A 15531-nucleotide genomic window follows, 5' to 3' on the forward strand; every position below is an offset into this window, starting at 1 on the left:
CTCTTTACATGCATTTCAGCTCGCTACCTCCAGGGGTAGTGAGCTGAAATGAAGATGTCGCGCCCAACGACAGTAACATTAGAATACCCCCGGCGGGCGCAATAGGGGGGGTGTGGGAGAGGCTAACTTTTGAATCAGGCACATATATTTAACCAACCTATTTCCAGTCAGGAGAGGATAGTGTCTCAATTATCAGAGGTTAACCTGTCACTTGAACTAAACACTTGAACGAAAATATACATATATTTTCAGACCAGTAAGGTCAGAAGAGGGCACTCACCAAGTTTAGAAGATAAAATATTTGTTTATTAATTCATCAATATTCAGTTAACAATCCAGTTTAGATGACGTTTCAGCCCACAGCAGGGGCCTTTGTCAAGACAAAGGTGTCACTGATGGTATAGGTGAAATATATATACTATTGTCCAGGGTGTTGACGTGGTCCATAGCTATTTTGAAATTTTGACAGGTGCCAGACCAGATGATAAATAGGTAATCTATGTACCTGGGGAGGTACAAGATGTTAGGTTGCATCATGGGATTTAGTAAGAAGAGATCTTTGTCAACATCAAACATAAATATGTTAGCCAGGGATGGTCCCACGCAAGATCCCATGGCACAGCCTCTTAATTGGATATACCACCGACGGTCAAAAAGAAAATAGTTCCTGGTTAGGGACAGGTGTAATAATTCACAGAAAAGATTGATATCGAGACCACGATATGCCGAATTGCCAGTAAGGAATCTGCGGACCACCTGAACACCCCTTTCATGCGGGATGTTGGTGTACAGTGACACCACGTCCACTGTACATAGGTGACATCCCTCAGGTAATGTTGGAAAAGAAGATAACTTTCTAAGAAAGGTGGAGGAGTCCTTAAGGAATGTTGGTTGATCCTGGATCAATTACTGGGGGAAACTGTCCAAGTATTGAGATATGATGTAATAGATGGACTCTCTTGCACTGATGATGGGTCGTCCAGGCGGGCGGATAGAATTTTTGTGTAATTTTTGGGATGGAATATAAGACTGGTGTCTTAGGAGAATTTGTGGTTAAAGCCTGGCGGACGGTCTTTGCAATAAGCCCATTAGCAACAGCTTCCTTAAGAATAGCATCGAGTTCTCTTTTAAATGTGCCTGTGGGATATGACCCCAGCTCTTTGTAGACTTCTGGATCATTCAACTGTGATTGGATCTCCTCCCGGTAGTATTCAAGGTCTAAAACTACCCCCCCCCCCCCACCCTTGTCAGCGGGGCGGATGATAATGTCCTTGTAACTTTGTAGGTTTTTCAAGGCTATTCTCTCTGCTCTGGTGAGGTTGTTTCTGGGAGGAACAAAATTGTCACATTCATCCATGACGCATTGATTGAGAGTCCTCGTAAAGACTTTAAGCGAGTTGTTAGAGGAAGATGGATCAAAGGTTAATTTTGGTCTGAATCTTTGTAGCTGAGATGCCAGAAGTTGCACCGGCTGTTTTTAAAAGAACTCTTTCAATCTGATTTGTCTTGAAAATTTGTGTAAGTCAACCGTCCAGGCGAATTTATCAAAACTGGCAGATGGCATAAAGGAAAGTCCTTTGTTGAGAACACTTGTTTCATCTCTGGATAAAGTTCTTTTAGACAGGTTGAAAACTATGTCCGTTTCTTTGCTACGCGCTTCTTGCTTGTAGATCCTTTTCCATTGGCCTACTCGCTGGTTTTTTTTGCTGGTGGAGCCCCGCGAAGAGCGCGGGTACGAACCCCTAAAGGGGGTTTACCTGGGACTTTCGATTGTTCACCATCCTGGTCAGTTTGTGAGGATTGGGTGCCTGAAGAATCATTAGTGACGAAGTTGCGTCGTTGTCGCCATCTGGACGTTCTTTGAGGTTTAGAGAAACGCCTGGATTATTGACCCAGGGATATACTGTCCCTTGTTGATAGTCTCTCTGGACCACAGTGAGTTTGTCACGCTTAAATTTAAGCAACTCCTGTCTGTACTTCTCAATTTGTTCCTGTAGTTTTGTCATCCATTGAGTGTCTGGGTCATCTCTAAAAGCATGATCCAAGTTGGTCTCAAAGACATTAATGTTGCCCTTGATCCTGGTTAGTTCACGGTTAGATTCCTCTATGACAAGTGAAAGTAGATCAAAGCTACATTTATTAAGAACCGCCACTCACCGCCTGCAAAATTCTGGGTTGAACTTGGGGGCAATTAGATGTATCTTTTGTTCATTAATATTACATTATACATACATGTCTGCAGTCTAATATCTTATATATCTTTTGTGACTGTTTCTACTAGCTTATTTAATATTTAAAAGATTGCTCTTTATTGTCCTCTAATGCTACTTTGACACTTCTGATTATGTTTAGCGCACTTTTTTCACTTGTGTTTACAACTTTTGTATAACCTGCAGTGCTGTGCAGGCCTCCGGCGGGTTGCCATGGAAATGGCGCTGGAGAGCGCACGTCGCCTCCTGGTGACGTCATCAGCCCCCGTCCAGGAAGCACTCACAGCGTTCGTGATGGTCTGTGTCAGGCTCTATTTAAGGTAAGATTGTTTTTCTATTGTTATTACCTTGTCCTGACAAAATGTAGCAAATAAATGAAACATCATGCTGCGCTGTCAGCCTTCCTTTGAATCAGCTTGCTGCTTGTTATGAAGTCCTATGAGTGCCGTGTTCCTCTACTTTGGTATATATATATATATATATATATATATATATATAATCTATCACACACACACACACACACACACACACACACACACAGTGGGGCAAAAAATTTGGACAGACACCGATTGTGCAAGTTGACCCACTTAAAAAGATGAGAGAGGTCTGTCATTTTCCATCATAGGTACACTTCAACTGTGAGAGACAAAACAAAAACCAGGAAATCATATTGTATGATTTTTAAACAATTTACTTGTATATTCTTGTGGAAAATATTTGGACACCTGCCAAGCATGAAGATTTCTGGCTTTCACAGACCTGTTACTACTACTTTAAGAAGTTCTTCTATCCTCCACTCGTTACCTGTATTATGGCACCTATTTGAACTGGTTATCTGTATAAAAGACACCTGTCCACACCCTCAAACAGTCAGACTGCTACCTCTCCACCATGGCCAAGACGAGAGAGCTGTCTAAGGACATCAGGGACAGAATTGTAGAGCTGCACCAGGCTGGGATGAGCTACTCGACAATAGGCAAGCAGCTTGGTGAGAAGAGATCAACTGTTGGCGCAATTATAAAAAAAATGGATGAAATACAAGATCACTGACAATCTCCCTCGACCTGGGGCTCCATGCAAGATCTCACTTTGTGGGGTATCAATGATCTTGAGAACGGTGAGGAATCAGCCAGAACTATACGGGGGGACCTGGTCAATGACCTCAAGAGAGCTGGGACCACAGTCACAAAGGTTACAATTAGTAACACACTACGTCGTCATGGATTGAAATCCTGCAGCGCCCGAAACTTCCCCCTGCTTAAGCCAGCACATGTCTAGGCCCTTCTAAAGTTTGTCAGTGACCATCTGGATGATCCAGAGGAGGATTGGGAGAATGTAATGTGGTCAGATGAGAGCAAAATCGAACTTTTTGGTATAAACTCCATTCGCCGTGTTTGGAGGGAGAAGAATGGCATCCCAAGAACACCATACCCTCTGTGAAGCATGGGGGTGGAAACATCATGCTTTGGGGCTGCTTTTCTGCAAAGGGGACAGGACGGCTGATCCGTATTCACAGGCGTGCGCAGACACTGACAGGCGGGTGCCGCTTCGGACCCCCCCCCCTCCCCTCCATGGCATTATAGTGTTCTCTCACCTCCCCTGTCCTGGATGTAGACTGCTCACCTGGGCGGGTCATAGACTGCTCACCTGGGCGGCCCAGGTAAGCAGTCAATATCCAGGACAGGGGAGGTGAGAGAACACTATAATGCCGTGGAGGGGGGGGGGGGGAAGTCCGGAGCGGCACCCGCCTGTCAGTGTCTACGCACGCCTATGTCCGTATTAAGGAGAGGATGAATGGGGCCATGTATCGTGAGATTTTGGGCAAAAACCTCCTTCCATCAGTACGAACACTGAAGATGGAACGTGGCTGGGTCTTCCAGCATGACAATGACCCCAAACACTCAACTAAGGAGTGGCTCCGTAAGCAGCATTTCAAGGTCCTGGAGTAGCCTAGCCAGTCCAGACCTCAACCCAATAGAAAATCTGTGGAGAGAGTTGAAGTCCGTGTTGCCCGGCGACAGCCCCAAAACATGACAGATCTAGAGAAGAATATACAAATAAATTGTTTAAAAATCATACAATGTGATTTCCTGTTTATCTTTTTTCAGATTCTGTCTCTCACAGTTGAAGTGTACCTATGATGGAAATTACAGACCTCTCATTTTATTAAGTGGGTCAACTTGCACAATCAGTGGCTGTCCAAATACTGTTTTGCCCCACTGTGTGTGTATATGTGTGTGTGTGTGTGTGTGTGTGTATATATATATATATATATATATATATATATATATATATATATATATATATATATATATATATATATAATATATAATATATTTCTCTGGCTGGGTCCACAGGATAACATTGGGATATTGTCGAGCGACAGCGAAAATGGCACCAACACGGTCACGAGCTTTCTGGCCTCCCAGGATGCATTGGGGCCTCCACTATATAGTCCCGCCCACTGACTCAGTCAGATCAGTTTTTTGCTTGGTGCGGCAGGAAGCCGCATGGTCACAGGGCTGCTGTGAAAGCAGCCTTAAGTTTTCATTAATTTATTTTTATAGACTTACTGTTTTGGTTTTTGAGCGACTTCTCTTAGCAGCGTCTTAAACGCATATTAGAAAGGGTCGCTCCAACAACTCCCAACCGGTTCGCAACAACGCTTACCTCCGCGGTACAGTGCTGTCTCGACGGGCGTCTGTGTCGGATGTTCTAGCAGGTCCAGCAGAAGTAACCAGGCTGTGGCCGGAGCATGGGGAGACGGTGAGTCTATGGACTTCCTCTTACTAGAGGGGCCAGGACACAGCTACACTGATTGGTGGAGACTACAAACAGTGTGTTGATGTGCCGAATATCTCGAGTGTGACAACGCTACGCTCTGGGGATCATAGGCGCCAGGACTAGGTTGAGGCCGCGATCCTGGGAGTTTAAGTCAACAGGGGGTTTCAGACGCTCTCCTGGCCGCCACTCCTCCGAGTTCATGGCCAGTTCCCGAGTGTCCCTCGTTTCATGAACTGAATGACTTCACTTCCGGCTCAGACGCTACCACGAGGGTACTCGGTCACAGCTTAGACGCTGCGGTTGTGTACACTGGATATAAACCCGCCCAGACCGAGTCGCAGGCCTTTAGCGTCTGCATGCACGTGGAGTCGCTCAGCGTCCATGTCCGTTGGTGAGCGTTCGTGTCCGATATCAGTTACCAAGAGCGGCAGTGTACACTAGTAGCGTCTGAATCCACTCAGCATCTTACGAGCGTCTTTGCTTGGATATGGAAGTGTGGTGAGTCTCCCTGTATCCCGCTCTCTGGAGGCAGGGTATACAGTACTAAAAATTCCTTTCTACTCCTTAGTATGCATTGTTAATTTTTAGTACCTATTGCATATGAGACCTGTATATTACTGTGTTTTCTGCATGTTATGTTGAAAAAAGAACCAGTTAAACAGAAGTACAATTTTCCTACTTATGTTTAAGTTATTATGGAGGTTGTATTCTCATGTGACAATGTCTAATGCTTTAACATGTGACTGACTGCTAGTATGCGTGCTGACTTCTCTGTGTAATGTCAATCCTGTTCTGACCCTCAAATCAGGTGCACTGTGGTCAGATTGATTTCACCTCTATATACTGATTATAGGGTGTTTTTCAGTCACAAAATTGTGTAGTCAATATCAGATAAAATGTCTGTGAGCGGCAAAAGTGATGAGGAGAATTTGTCAAGCACTCCCATAGCCCTAACATGCTTATCTTGTAAGTCAGGGGTAATTGATATGAATCAATTGGTCAATTATGAGGGTTTGTGTGCAAACTGTTTCGCTTTTCCGTGAAGTAAAAAACAGGAGTTAGTTCAGCCTCCAGTAGAGCCACCATGGAATATGTTCGCAAAGACTCTGTCTTCAATAGTGGACAGGTTAGCTCCGGTAGCACCACCTCAAGGGTTAGGTTACATTATGAACCCATACATGCAGCTCCCTTCCTATGGTTTGGTTCCAGTAGCTTCTACAAGCAACCAAGGGGCAGGTAAGACTAAGACAGATACGTCTGTATGGCAGACTACACAAGATGATACATCGGATGATGATGCAGAAACAATAGATTCAACTCCGTATGATGATCAGTCGCAGAGCTTTAGTTCAGAAGATGTAGCTGAACTCATTAATGCAGTGAAGTCTGTGCTTTCTCTGGAAGAACCAGCCAAGACAGCGTTAAAAGCAAAAGCACCTGTATTCAAACGAACAAAGTCAGTGAAGGCTGAATTTCCAGCGTCAGATGAGTTGACGGAAATGATGGATGAGTCTTGGGCAGCGCCCAGTAAAAAGTATAAGATTCCTAGGAGATGGGATTCTTATTATCCATTTCCTGCTGGAGATTGTTCGAAGAGAGAAGTTCCTCCAAAAGTAGATGCACATGTTCTGCGACTCGTGCATAAATCTGCTTTACCACTGTCATCTACCTCTTTGAATGATGTCACAGATAGAAGGGTAGAGAGCCTATTGAAAAATATTTTTTCTCTTGTAGGTGCAGTGGTAAGACCTGCTATGGCTTCGGCCTGGGTAGCAAAGGCAATGGGCGAATGGATAGAGGAACTAGAGAATGACATCCCCTCTCCTACTAGGGAGCAAGATGGTCGTCTTTGCCGTTTAAGACAATCTGCCCAGTATTTAGAAGAAGCAGCTATTGATGTAGGCACTGTTGCTTCTAAAGCTTCAGCCCTGGCAGTAGGCGCTCGCAGAGCAGTTTGGCTACGGACCTGGAAGGCAGATGCGGAGTCCAAGAAAGAATTGGAAGCATTGCCTTTCGTGGGTAATATATTATTTGGAAAACCTTTATCGGATATCCTAGAGTCAGAGGCTGAATCGAAAAAGGTCAGATTACCGGCTACCTATAACCCTAAATCCAAGGGTTTAAAACTTCGCTCATTTCGCTGGCAAAGCAAAGCGAAAGCTAAAGAGGAACCGAAACAACCCCAGTTTAAATCCAGAGGTAGGAAGCAGTGGGCTAGCAAAAAGCCAGCTTCCAAACCTGAACAGAAACCCTCAGCTTGAAGAGACGGGCCTCCGCCTGGAGGATTCCAGGGTTGGGGGCCGACTCCTGCAATTTGCACACATATGGCAACAGTCAACAGCAGATGCCTGGGTGCAGAAGGTAGTATCTCAGGGGTATGGGTTCCCATTCAGGCGGCAGCCTCCTCAAAGATTTTTTTGCACCAGCCCATCTCGTATAGAGTCGAAGGCCAATGCCCTGCAAGAAGCAGTCCAAAAATTACTGCAGTCAGGTGTGATTGTCCCAGTACCTCCATCACAAAAGGGACAGGGGTATTACTCCAATCTGTTTTTAATCCAGAAACCAAATGGGTCATATCGACCAATTCTAAATCTGAAGATGTTGAACAACTACATATGGATCCCGAAGTTCCACATGGAGACGTTACGCTCCATAATGTTGGCTATGGAACCGGGAGACTATATGGTATCTCTGGATGTACGGGATGCTTACCTGCATGTGCCTATAGCACTATAACATCAGTGTTACCTCAGGTTTGCCATCCTCAAGGAACACTTCCAGTTCCAAGCTTTGCCCTTCGGGCTAGCTACAGCACCCAGGGTGTTTACCAAGATCATGGGGGTTATGGCAGCTTGTCTGCGCAAGCAAGGGATAAGAATATTCCCATACCTAGACGACCTATTAATCTTAGCACAGTCGCAAGATTTACTGTTGAGCCATCTCCAACAGACGATACTTTGTTTACAGAGACACGGGTGGCTCATAAATTGGGAGAAGTCTTCCCTGAATCCGTCACAGCGGATGGTTCATTTGGGAGCCATATTGGATTCAGACCTACAGAGAGTTCTCTTACCAGAGAAAAAAATAGTAAAGGTGCAGGTCATGGCTCAGGAAGCGTTGCAAGCCCAGACAATGTCAGTCCATGCAGCAATGCGACTGTTGGGTCTGATGGTATCAACGTTCGACATGGTGGAATATGCGCAATTCCACTCCAGACCGTTGCAGCATCTCATTTTGACCAAATGGAATGGAAATCATCAAACCATAAAGAAGCCGATGATAAAGATTCCAGTATATGTAAAAAGGTGTCTAGCATGGTGGCTACAGACAGACCATTTAAACAAGGGGAGACCCTTTTGGATAAAAGAGTGGCAAGTCCTGACAACAGTTGCCAGCCTGCAAGGCTGGGGGGCGGTACTCGGAAGCCTATGGTTCCAGGGAAAATGGACCGCAAGGGAAAGTCGCCTGCCGATAAATCTGTTAGAAATAAGAGCCATTTACTTGGCTCTGGTTCAGGCAAAGGACAATCTACAAGGAAGACCAGTCCAGATCCGCTCAGACAATGCGACGGCAGTAGCATACCTCAATCATCAAGGAGGAACTCACAGCAAGAATCTGATGGAGGAAGTAACCCCCATTCTAAAATGGGCAGAACTAAATCTCCCAGCATTGTCAGCAGTATTTGTCCCGGGTGTACTAAATTGGGAAGCAGATTTTCTCAGTCGGCACACCATTCAGGAAACCGAATGGGCGCTACACTCAAAAGTGTTTCAGACACTGGTGAACAGATGGGGTCTACCAGAGATAGACCTTATGGCGTCTCGTCTAAACAACAAAGTTCCGAGGTACGGATCAAGAACAAGGGACCCAGGAGCGGTCCTGGTAGACGCACTGTCAGTAGAATGGAGGTTTCGGCTGGCATATCTGTTCCCTCCAATATCTCTGTTACCCAGAGTAGTGAGAAAGATAAAACAGGCAAAAGGAGCAATCATTCTAATAGCTCCAGCTTGGTCAAGAAGGCATTGGTACACAGATCTGTTGAGAATGTCCGTGGAAGCACCAATCCTGCTCCCTCAACGTCCAGATCTGTTAATGCAGGGTCCTTGTTGTCAGTCATCTGGATCGCCTGTCTTTGACGGCGTGGCTGTTGAAACCTCTATCTTAGAGGCTAAAGGATTTTCAAAGCAAGTAATCCAAACCATGCTTAGAGCAAGAAAGCCTTCTTCGGCCCGTGTGTATCATAGAATATGGCAAGTCTATATTCATTGGTGTTCTGGAAAAAATTACAATCCGAGATCCTTTAAAGTAGCTAGAATTTTGGATTTCCTGCAGGCAGGATTGGATAAAGGGTTGAAGGTTGCTTCCTTGAGGGTGCAAGTCTCAGCATTGACTGTATAATTTCAGCCGAAGATTGCTGACCTACAGGATGTACGTACGTTTTTCCAAGGAGTAGTACATATTCAACCTCCATTTGTTCCTCCTGCAGCTCCCTGGGATTTGAATTTAGTTCTTAAATTTCTCCAGGGTCCTTTGTTTGAACCACTTGAGAGAGCGGATCTTAAGTGGTTAAAGTTCTTTTTTTACTGGCAATGGCGTCAGCCAGAAGAGTGTCAGATTTGGGAGCATTATCATGTAAGTCTTCTTTCCTAAGTTTTTTTCCAGATAGAGCAGTTCTCAGAACGAGATCTAGCTATCTTCCAAAGGTGGTATCAAAATTTCACCTGAATGAAGAGATTGTAGTCCCCGCTTTTCAGGTATCGGGACTATCTGCGGGAGAAGCGTCGCTGGACGTGGGCCGGACTTTAAAAATCTACATAGATCGTACTAGTGCTATCAGGAAAACAGATTCCCTCTTCATCCTCTACGGATTCCATAGAAGAGGATGGCCTGCTAGTAAATAGACGCTGGCGAGATGGCTCCGAATGGTAATATCTGAAGCTTATTCTCATGCAGATCTCCCTATTCCGGCTAATGTCTCTGCACACTCTACACGTAAGGTAGATCCTTCTTGGGCAGCACAACAGGGTGCATCAGCAGAACAGATATGTAGGGCAGCCACATGGTCTTCCATAAACACATTCATCAGACATTATGCCTTGGATACTTTTGCCTCTCATGACGCAACCTTCGGGCGAAAGGTCCTCCTGTGCAATCAGGAGCGTCCCCACCACTAAAATGGCTTTGGGAATCCCAATGTTATCCTGTGGATAATCCTGTGGACCCAGCCAGAGAAATGAACGTTATGGTAAGAACTTACCGTTGATAACGTGATTTCTCTTATGTCCACAGGTATCCACAGGGATCCCACCCTGACGCATCTGATTTGAGGATCTAGACGATCACTAAACCTCTTCCTTCTTGTATGGAAGGGTGTGCATGTGTGTTCTTATCGCCTGTACAGGTCTCTACCTAATGTTCCTGCCTAAAATCGCTGTGGAAAGAACTGATCTGACTGAGTCAGTGGGCGGGACTATATAGTGGAGGCCCCAATGCATCCTGGGAGGCCAGAAAGCTCGTGACTGTGTTGGTGCCATTTTCGCTGTCGCTCAACAATATCCCAATGTTATCCTGTGGATACCTGTGGACATAAGAGAAATCACGTTATCAACGGTAAGTTCTTACCATAATATATATATATATATATATATATAGAAGGGGGGATGAGGGATATATAGCGACTAATGTGTTTAATACAATGTACAGTTGCCACTTAGATATAAAAAATATATTTATTAATGTAGACATAAAAGAAACATAAAGGCATATATTATAAAATGGGACAACAAAACATACACAGCTGAGCTAAAAACACTTAAATGAAACCTTAAAATTGCAATAAAACCAAGTAAAATGGATTTTCCTTATCTTAGGTGAGGTAGGTGCAGGATTTCCCCAACGTGTTTCGTCTCAAAAGACTTCTTCAAGGGGTAGGGACAGAGTGAACCTGTAAGGCTATTTATAGCCATATTGCTGGGTGGGAGGGTTGTGACATCACAGAAAGTCATGTGATACAATTATGTGAATATTGTTATTTGGCTGTTTAAAAATGTGGTGCCATAGGAACAGGGTCAGTAGGAACTAGTGGTATACAAAAACAAGTGAATTAGGCATTGCACAGTAACTTTAAAAGTCTCAGAAAACGTTTAAAACATGAAATTGTGGTACTTCCGCCACACTTCCGGTGACGGACGGGTTCAATGCGTCACTTCCGCCCCACTTCCAGTCGCGTCTGCGCATGCGCCCGCGGCGGTTCGTGACTACAGTTCAATGTGCTATATGGGAGTTCCTTAGTGTCTGTGATCCAGGGGAAAGTCTCTGTTTTCACATGTCCATGTGGTAGCCATATTTGATGGGAATTTCTCCATGCATATCTCAGTTGCGGCAGCCATTTTCTTGTAGTTCATTATGTATACAGGCAAAACGGTATCCATGGCAATCGGTGTACATAGGAATGAAAAGTAAATCGCATCAGGAATAGTTTTGATCAGTTGTGCATTTTACACATTATGCACTACAAAAACGGAATGAAAACGGAATATATACTCATGATAGTAATGTTTTTTAAGACAGTAATGTTTTTTAAGACATATTTAGATAATATAGTGCGGCATCTTAATAAATTAACAGATATGTAAATAATAAAGTATTAAAGTGCTAGTGCTTGGATTTAACATATTATTGTAAAGGGTGTACATAACCTTACTGTTTTATACCTGGTGCTACAGGTATCTAAAATTGAAGTGCATATAGTATACTAAAAACAATATTTAAAGTGATAATGTGAGGTGTGTACGGTCGTGCTGTTATAACACCTAGTGTGATTGGAACATAATATTACATTGTGAAGTATTCTATCCGTGAACTTACATGGAGCGAACACCTTACCCAGGCTCCTATTTGTTCACGTACTTTACAGTACCTGATCTTCCCAGCTGGTCCCCCTTGCTGGTACTGATCAGGCCCAACGCTGCTTGGCTTCCAAGATCGAACGTATTTGGGCATTTCCAGTGTGGTGTGATTGTACCGACGTTGTGCCCTCTTGGTTATTCGCTCCGAACCCCAATAACCGTTAATATTTATATCAAGTGTTAAAAATAGATATTAATGGGTATGGGGAGGGGGGTGGGGGTGGATGGGATTTTGGGATTGGGGAAGGGGGACAAGGAGTGGGGAACGGTATGTGGGGAGGGATAGTGTGGGAAGGTCGGGAATAGGGAAAAGGGAAGCGGTTGTAAAGTTTTTGTACCGTATCTTATAGAAAGGGAGCGATCTCATAGTTGTCATTAAATCCCCTTGGCTGTAGCATTTGCAGTTGAAAAATCCAAAACATTTCCCGGCGTGACAATTTATTAGCGAGATCACCACCTCTTTCTCCCAATTGTACCAGTTCGATAGCTTTAAATGTCAAGGCTTCAGGATTGGAGTTGTGTGTCGTAATGAAATGTTTGGAAACAGCGTGGCTTTCTACTTTGTTCCTGATGTTCCTCACATGCTCCTGTATTCTTAGCTTCAAAGGACGCTTGGTCTTTCCGATGTACTGTGCCGCAGTCACATTCTAGGAAATAAATAACCGATTGAGTGTTGCAGTTCATATAATTTTTGATTTTGTATTCCTTTTTCTTTTCACTGTCCGTAAAGGTTTTCCTGTTTGGATGTAAATGTCTGCATATGTTACATCGCCCACATTTGTAGGAGCCCACACACTTAGGCCAGGTGGATTCTTTTTCATGGTCAGTCCTAAGCATGCTCGGGGCCAAAATATCCTTAAGGTTTCTTGATTTTTTGAAGACTATTCAGGATGAGGAGGGAGGATTTCTTTGAGGATAGGGTCCATAAGTAAAATTCTCCAATGATTTCTGAATGAATTACGGATAGATTTCTCATGTCGACTAAAGGTGGTTACGAATGCCATGGAGTTCTTCGTTTTATCCCTTACTTTGTATTCTAGCAATTTGGACCTGTCAATATCGTTAGTTCTGCTGATAGAGTATCCAGATACCATTCTGTAGGAAGCTTTTTGCTTGAACCTATTGCTGTACATCTCCAGCTGTGATTGACAGTCCTCCTTGTCAACGAAGAACTCCACGGCATTCGTAACCACCTTTAGTCGACATGAGAAATCTATCCGTAATTCATTCAGAAATCATTGGAGAATTTTACTTATGGACCCTATCCTCAAAGAAATCCTCCCTCCTCATCCTGAAATAGTCTTCAAAAAATCAAGAAACCTTAAGGATATTTTGGCCCCGAGCATGCTTAGAACTGACCATGAAAAAGAATCCACCTGGCCTAAGTGTGTGGGCTCCTACAAATGTGGGCGATGTAACATATGCAGACATTTACATCCAAACAGGAAAACCTTTACGGACAGTGAAAAGAAAAAGGAATACAAAATCAAAAATTATATGAACTGCAACACTCAATCGGTTATTTACCTCCTAGAATGTGACTGCGGCAAACAGTACATCGGAAAGACCAAGCGTCCTTTGAAGCTAAGAATACAGGAGCATGTGAGGAACATCAGGAACAAAGTAGAAAGCCACGCTGTTTCCAAACATTTCATTATGACACACAACTCCAATCCTGAAGCCTTGACATTTAAAGCTATCGAACTGGTACAATTGGGAGAAAGAGGTGGTGATCTCGCTAATAAATTGTCACGCCGGGAAATGTTTTGGATTTTTCAACTGCAAACGCTACAGCCAAGGGGATTTAATGACAACTATGAGATCGCTCCCTTTCTATAAGATACGGTACAAAAACTTTACAACTGCTTCCTTTTTCCCTATTCCCGACCTTCCCACACTATCCCTCCCCACATACCGTTCCCCACTCCTTGTCCCCCTTCCCCACTCCCAAAATCCCATCCACCCCCCCACCCCCCTCCACCTTCCCTCCCCATACCCATTAATATCTATTTTTAACACTTGATATAAATATTAACTGTTATTGGGGTTCGGAGCGAATAACCAAGAGGGCACAACATCGGTACAGTCACACCACGCTGGAAATGCCCAAATACGTTCGATCTTGGAAGCCAAGCAGCGTTGGGCCTGATCAGTGCCAGCAAGGGAGACCAGCTGGGAAGATCAGGTACTGTAAAGTACGTGAACAAATAGGAGCCTGGGTAAGGTGTTCGCTCCATGTAAGTTCACGGATAGAATACTTCACAATGTAATATGTTCCAATCACACTAGGTGTTATATCAGCACGGACCGTACACACCTCACATTATCACTTTAAATATTGTTTTTAGTATACTATATGCACTTCAATTTTAGATACCTGTAGCACCAGGTATAAAAAACTATATAAACTAAATATGTCTTAAAAAACATTACTGTCTTAAAAAACATTACTATCATGAGTATATATTCCGTTTTTGTAGTGCATAATATGTGTAAAATGCACAACTGATCAAAACTATTCCTGATGCTATTTACTTTTCATTCCTATGTACACCGATTGCCATGGATACCGTTTTGCCTGTATACATAATGAACTACAAGAAAATGGCTGCCGCAGCTGAGATATGCATGGAGAAATTCCCATCAAATATGGCTACCACATGGACATGTGAAAACAGAGACTTTCCCCTGGATCACAGACACTAAGGAACTCCCATACAGCACATTGAACTGTAGTCACGAACCGCCGCGGGCGCAGACGCGACCGGAAGTGGGGCGGAAGTGACGCATTGAACCCGTCCGTCACCGGAAGTGTGGCGGAAGTACCGCAATTTCATGTTTTAAACATTTTCTGAGACTTTTAAAGTTACTGTGCAATGCCTAATTCACTCGTTTTTGTATACCACTAGTTCCTACTGACCCTGTTCCTATGGCACCACATTTTTAAACAGCCAAATAACATTATTCACATAATTGTATCACATGACTTTCTGTGATGTCACAACCCTCCCACCCAGCAATATGGCTATAAATAGCTTTACAGGTTCACTCTGTCCCTACCCCTTGAAGAAGTCTTTTGAGACGAAACGCGTTGGGTAAATCCTGCACCTACCTCACCTAAGATAAGGAAAATCCATTTTACTTGGTTTTATTGCAATTTTAAGGTTTCATTTAAGTGTTTTTAGCTCAGCTGTGTATGTTTTGTTGTCCCATTTTTTATATATGCCTTTATGTTTCTTTTATGTCTACATTAATAAATATATTTTTTTTATATCTAAGTGGCAACTGTACATTGTATTAAACACATTAGTCGCTATATATCCCTCATCCCCCCTTCCTTTTACATTGTTTCAGGGGCTTACCACCCCTGTATGTTTTGAGGGACCCAGCAGACGCCCCATTAACAGTAGAGGGGAGTGTTTTTTAGAGTGTTTTTTAGGTTGCCGGTTGCACAACATATCTATGTCCTAGCACAAGTGGCGCAATATTATCCCTTGCTTCTATATATATATATATATATATATATATATATATATATATATATATATATATATATATATATATAATATAAAATATATACACACACACTCACTATAATATAATGAAGTTGTAATGGTTGTGTCTGTACA

The 15531-nt window shown here is 43.5% G+C and overlaps 1 long non-coding RNA gene and 2 pseudogenes across 1 annotated transcript in view; 2 read left to right on the forward strand and 1 right to left on the reverse strand.

Moving 5' to 3' along the window:
- LOC134928996 (uncharacterized) overlaps positions 1 to 15531 on the forward strand; it is a 36512-nt gene that overhangs the window by 14225 nt on the left and 6756 nt on the right. Inside the window, exon 3 of the long non-coding RNA XR_010178193.1 lies at positions 2397 to 2530. This is a non-coding gene — a long non-coding RNA (uncharacterized LOC134928996). The remainder of the gene's footprint in view (positions 1 to 2396; positions 2531 to 15531) is intronic.
- Positions 11902 to 12020, reverse strand: LOC134930544 (5S ribosomal RNA; annotated as a pseudogene).
- LOC134930299 (5S ribosomal RNA) lies at positions 13981 to 14099 on the forward strand (annotated as a pseudogene).

Source organism: Pseudophryne corroboree, chromosome 5 (assembly GCF_028390025.1).
Source record: "Pseudophryne corroboree isolate aPseCor3 chromosome 5, aPseCor3.hap2, whole genome shotgun sequence".
NCBI lineage: Eukaryota > Metazoa > Chordata > Amphibia > Anura > Myobatrachidae > Pseudophryne > Pseudophryne corroboree.